This window comes from Rhincodon typus, chromosome 35, assembly GCF_021869965.1.
Source record: "Rhincodon typus isolate 14 chromosome 35, sRhiTyp1.1, whole genome shotgun sequence".
Taxonomy (NCBI): Eukaryota; Metazoa; Chordata; class Chondrichthyes; order Orectolobiformes; family Rhincodontidae; genus Rhincodon; species Rhincodon typus.
In genome coordinates this window covers 13,209,073-13,214,828 of record NC_063366.1, presented here as the reverse complement: position 1 = coordinate 13,214,828, position 5,756 = coordinate 13,209,073, and the positions used below count along the sequence as shown (strand labels likewise).

The 5,756-nt window shown below is 42.6% G+C and overlaps 1 protein-coding gene across 2 annotated transcripts in view; it reads left to right on the top strand.

Annotated features, from left to right (window-relative positions):
• mgat1b (alpha-1,3-mannosyl-glycoprotein 2-beta-N-acetylglucosaminyltransferase b) overlaps positions 1-5,756 on the top strand; it is a 34,228-nt gene that overhangs the window by 2,757 nt on the left and 25,715 nt on the right. Inside the window, exon 2 of one of the 2 annotated variants that reach the window (XM_048616983.1) lies at positions 4,179-4,252. The exons of the other annotated variant lie outside the window; for it this stretch is intronic. The gene's annotated coding sequence lies outside the window, so the exon portion shown is untranslated. The remainder of the gene's footprint in view (positions 1-4,178; positions 4,253-5,756) is intronic. 2 annotated transcript variants of the gene reach the window in all.

The window sequence follows — 5,756 nt, the reverse complement described above, 5'->3', positions numbered from 1 at the left end:
GTGAGTTACAGACTGGAATCTAATCGAGGGGTTCAGATGGTTTATATATAGAGTAATGGATACCCGGGAGTGAGTTACAGACTGGAATGTAGTTGACTCCATATGTTGGATTTGAACTGCTGCTTAAAACTTTTATATGATCACACTTTGCAGCCTTGCCCTTTCAGGATCTCTCTACCAACTTGCTCTGTGTTTTTAATGGAGTTGCTGGCATTCAGCAACAACAGTCAGCACCATTTTAGCCTTTAGCTCCTTGCGCAAAGTAGGCAGTGGCCAAGACACAGGAAAAGAGTAAGCTACAAATGCCAGAGATCTGAAACATAAGCAGGAAATACATGGAAGCTCCATTGGCACTTCTTGAAGGGGGATAGGCGGGTCAGTATTTCAGGATGGAGAGAGAGAGAGAGAGAACCCTTCTCAGAACTGATAAGCAACAAAGCATTTAATCAGACGAGAAAGAAAAGGCGGAGGAAGCAAACTCAACCGCCTGTTTGATCACCAGAGAGAAAGTGAAAGGGATGAACAAGCTGAAAGCTTCTTCGTAGTTAAACAGGAAACCTGTTGATAACTGTGAAGCAAATTGGAAAAGACTGTTATGTATTCAGGAAAATACGTGGACATGTAAAATTGGCTGTTTGCCTGCCAAGAAAGAGAGATCACCAGATCTGCAGTGTTATAAATTACATAGAATTTACTTAAAGTATGCAGCATCGAAACAGTTTGTTTGTTCCAACCTGTCCCCCTCCAGCATTTCTGCTCTACCCTGCTCTCCTTGTCTCTTGCCTATAACTCCTTGTTTTCTACTCCTTTACAATAATCTAGCTTTCCCTTAAATGTTTCATTACTATTTGTCTCAAACACTCTGTATAGTATCAAGTTCTATGTTCTTTGAGTGAATGTGTTTCTTCTGAATTACTGAGTTGATTTCCTGCTAATGATACATTGAGGTTAGCTGAGAAATAAAGTCTGTTCAAAACCTTTCATAGCTTTTATGTGCTTCTGTTCAGCCTTCCTGGCTTGCTTGTCTCTTCCTGACAGGTATAATGTTGCATTTCTGGTAAAGACCTTGTAAATTCTTTACACTCTGTCCGGTGCCTTTATGTCCTGTAATAGTGAGCAGAACTGTGGAAGTACATAGTATGTTCTGTACCACATGGTCCAGCGCATCCCCCATTTTACCATTATCATTCAGCCTCAAGATCAGCTCTGGTTCAATGAAGGGCGCAGGAGGGTAAGCCAGACATACGTGAAACTGGGGTGTCAGCCTGGTGAAGTTACAATACTTGCATACCTAAAAGGTTCCATGTGCCCTGACTCCTTATTTCTTAACTTGCATATCAATCTGTTATGCAGTATCTCATTGAAGTGTTTTTGAACATTTATATAAACTATGTTTACTGTGTACCCCTCTGGTAAGCTCCAAGAAGGACCAGAAGGCCAAACTGTTAAACAGCGGGAGCTTTGTAATGAAGATGTTAACTCTACAGGCAGCAAGGTTAGAAAGAGAGTTTTGTTTGGCCCCAAAACAGTAAATGACATCTTCAATATGTCACATGATCAGACTTTTAAAGTGGCAGTCCACCATACTTGCACAAAAACACAACATCCCTCCCCCTTTACATCAGAAGTTCTTAAAACGAAAACATTCACAGTATCTGCACCCATATACACGACATCTGCCAAGATTTTGCCCACTTACTTAACTTGTCTGTATCCCTCTGTAGCCACTTTGTGTCATCCTCACTACTTGCCTTCCTATGTAGGGATATGGGCCAAACCCAGGCAAGTGGGACTAGTTTAGTTTGGGAAACTTGGTGACATGGGCATGTTGGAGCGAAGGGTCGGTTTCTGTGCTGTATGACTGTATTTTACATTGAGTGGAAAGTTGTACATTCAAAGATAGTACATTCACTTCCATCATCCAGGTTACTAATAAGTATTGTAAATAATTGTGGCCCTAGCACTGATCCTTGAAAATGTGCCTTCATGCCAATTCTCATCAATCTTTTATCAAGCCAATCTTGTATCAGGAGAATGAGTTCGTGTCAGAAAAAGTTTTTGTTTTGAAATTCAAACTGACTATTCAGTGGCATTGTATTTTAAGTTTCTAGTCGTTTTTCTATTTCCTCCATTGGTAGAAATACTATTACATTTTCTACCATTCATGTTAAACTGACCAGTCTATGAAAGCAATTTATCACAAGTAGCAAAAAAGTTAACTTATAATTTTCAACTTCCATCACCTGATTTTAGTACCTGAGACTTTGATTTAGGACTTTTAAAATGGTTTTAACAGTTGGAAAAAGTCCAGTTCAGCCAAACTCATGAAACTGTCATGAAATTCACAAAGATAATATGAACCAAATTTGACATTTCATCAAAAGGCACTGAAACTCAGTCAGACGTGAAGAAATCCTCATCTCTGACTTTTTTCCATTGTACTTCCTGGGAAGTTTCACACTTCTGTGGGAGAGTCAACTGTACATTATCCAGCTTGATAAAAGCAATGACAGCTGATGTAGGAATACCCAAGTTCAGTATATTTCAGGAGAACAGCTTATGGCCAGAGCAGAGAAGGAAAAAGGATTTTTAAAACACAGAAGAAACTGGGGCAGGACTTACACAATTAATGTTAGGGCCCTGGGTAGTGTTGTAGAACAGAGATCTAGGGGTTCAGGTACATAATTCTTTGAAGTTTGCGTTACATATAGACAGGGTGGTTAAAAAGGCATTTAGCACAGTTGCCTTCATTGCTCAGACCTTTGAGTACTTTCTTTTTCTTTATTCATTCATGGGATGAGGGCATCGCTGGCTAGGTTGCATTTATTACCCAGAGGGCAGTTCAGACATTGCTGTGGGACTGGAGTCACATGTAGACCAGACCAAGTAAAGATAGCAGTTTCCTTCCCTAAAGGACATTAGTGAACCTGATGGGTTTTTTCCAACAATCGACACTGGATTCACAGTCATCATTAGATTGTTAATTCTAGATATTTATTGAATTCAAATTCCACCATCTACTGTGGTGGGATTTGAACCTGGGTCCCCAGAACATTGTCTGGATCTCTGGATTAATCAGCCCAGCAATAATATCACTAGGCCATCGTCTCCCCCAAAGGAGTTGGGAAGTCATGTTGAGGTTGCACAGGACATTAGTGAGACCTCTTCTGGAATACTGTGTCCAGTTTTGGTTGCCCTGTTATAGGAAGGATATTATAGAGCTAGAGAGAGCCCAGAAGAGATTTACCAGGATATCTGCTGAGTATGGAGGGTTTGAGTTATAAAGAAAGGCTGGATAGGCTGAGACTTTTTTTCACTCAAGTCTAGGGGACACATTTTCAAGGTGAGAGGAGAGAGATTTTAAAAGAGACGTGAGTGGCAATTTTTTTTTTTAACACGGAGAGTGGTTCGTGTGTAGAATGAGGAATGTGGATGTGATTATAGTTACAACGTTTAAAAGACATTTAGATGAGTACATGAATAGGAAAGATTTGGATGGATATGGGTCAGGAGTAGGCAGGTGGGACTAATTTAGTTTGGGATTATGTTTGGCATGGGCTGGTTAGACCAAAGGGTCTGTTTCTTTGCTGTATGGCTCTATAAGCCAAAGATTCTGCCTCTGTTAAAGCCTGTTTTTCTCAGCCTGTCAAAACAGTGAACAAAGATGAAGCAAATTGGAAATTCACTAAGAGTTCAAGGGTATTTACACATTTGCCACTATTTGAGGATACAGGACATCTATTAAACAACCAGAGTCACAGGTTAAAATTTAATATTTCTAAGGATTGACACCACCTGTTCTTGTTAAACTGTACATTCTTGACCTTCCTGTTTGTACCAAGCACATATTAAATTTTTAAACATTGTTCCGATACCTGCACTTGTGGCTGTGTGTGCGAGTGCGTTTGATGTCAAATTTTATTGTTTTTCGTGGGTTAGTAAATAAGAAAATACTCTTTCATTCATTCAAACCTTCCTTAGTTTTGACTTGTTCTATGTTTCAAATGAAGAGCAATAAAGCTGCTTGCTAGAAAGAATTAAAAATATTTGTTGTGACTGACAGAGAGTTTAAAAAGAGTGGAGTTGATTCATCAAACCTTGTTTGGTTGTAACAAGTTTAAAAGTGGCTCCCTATGCTGATAATTCAGCTCATTGATGAGGAAATCCTGTATTTTCAGATGAAACATCCAAACTGAGTCTATAAGTGTCCTCTAGGATGAATGTAAAAGATACTGTGATTACTGTCGCAAAGGTGAGTTTGTCTCCCTGTCCTGGGACAATAGTTATACCTCAGCCAATATAACATTATGAAAAAAGATGTTAGCATCAACAGGACATTATCACATGGCTGTGGAACTATTCTGTGCTGAGAATGACTGCTTTTGTTTGCTAAATTAAGATGGCAAAGGCTGCTTTTTAGAAATCCATAAGTCCTTAATTGCCTGTAAAGTCCAAACATTGATAGCGGACACTGCAGATTCAAGTTCTTAATTTTTTTCCCCTCTGGTCAGGACATTATTTCTGACAGTAACAGCAACCAGGTTCAGCTGTGCTTCCTTCAGCAGTCATGGTGCAGGAACTATTGTGCTCCACTCCTCCCTTCGGTTAATGTGTAACAGAGTTAGACTTTAACCTTGTGTCCACTGACCAAGATGTGCAGGTTTGCCAGTTACAAAGTGATCAATCATTATTTAGTGTGAACTTTGGCCAAATCAGTCAAAACAGCACCTGGGCAATCGTAGATGGTCTGTGTACTATTCTCAGGCATATTGTTTTCCTTCTGGTTGTTGCTGACAACCTGGTGACTGTGCAACAGCACTGATGCAACTTTCCAAGGTCAGGTACTAGTGGCTTGTGACCTACTGTCGACAATATACTGCCGTGCCCCTCAGTCACTGGGACCTGCAACAAGACTTATGGTATCGAACTCCTTTTCAGCATTTGTGAGTAGGACAGGGGGTTGACCTCTCCATCCCCTCGTGACCATGAATTCCAGTTTCACCCTGAGATTGTCTTTAGTAGTTGAAATGTTTGCTCTCCAGTGTTTGGCCTGTGTACCACCTGCATTTTCTGCTGCTATCCTGTCTTGCTTCCTCGCACACTCTTGCAGGTGCTGTGTTTCACTCACATGATTTCTTATCTGCCCCATCCCCTCTCTGAGCCTTGCATCTGCCCTGATCCCCCCTTCTGTGTCATGTACCCCCTCTCAACTCGACACCATTGGGACCCCTCCCCTTGCCCTCTCTTCTGTGCCTTGCTACTCTTTCAAATTCATGGGCTTGCTGAGCGAGTGCCAGTGTTTGCAAGCCATGCTGCAGGTGTTCCAGACAAGAGACATGCACAGCGAGACTCAGAGACACAATGGGAGAGACAGAGACGGAGACACCAATGGGAAAGACAGCGAGAGAGAGAGAAAGAGAAAAAGGTGGGGGGAGGGAGGGAGAGAGAGAGAGGCACAGAGAGAGGGGAGGGGGTCACAGCGCGAGAGAGGGAGGGGGAGCACAGCACGAGGTGGGGGCACAGTGAGAGAGGGACACAGCAATAAAGAGAGGGGCCACAATGAGAGTGCGAGAGGGGGAGAGGGGCACAGCGCGAGAGGGGGAGAGGGGCACAGCGCGAGAGGGGGAGAGGGGCACAGCGCGAGAGGGGGAGAGGGGCACAGCGCGAGGGAGGGGGAGAGGCACGGAGAGAGGGAGAGGGGCACAGCGAGAGGGAGGGGGAGAGAGGGGCACAGAGGCACAGGGAGGGGGAGAGGG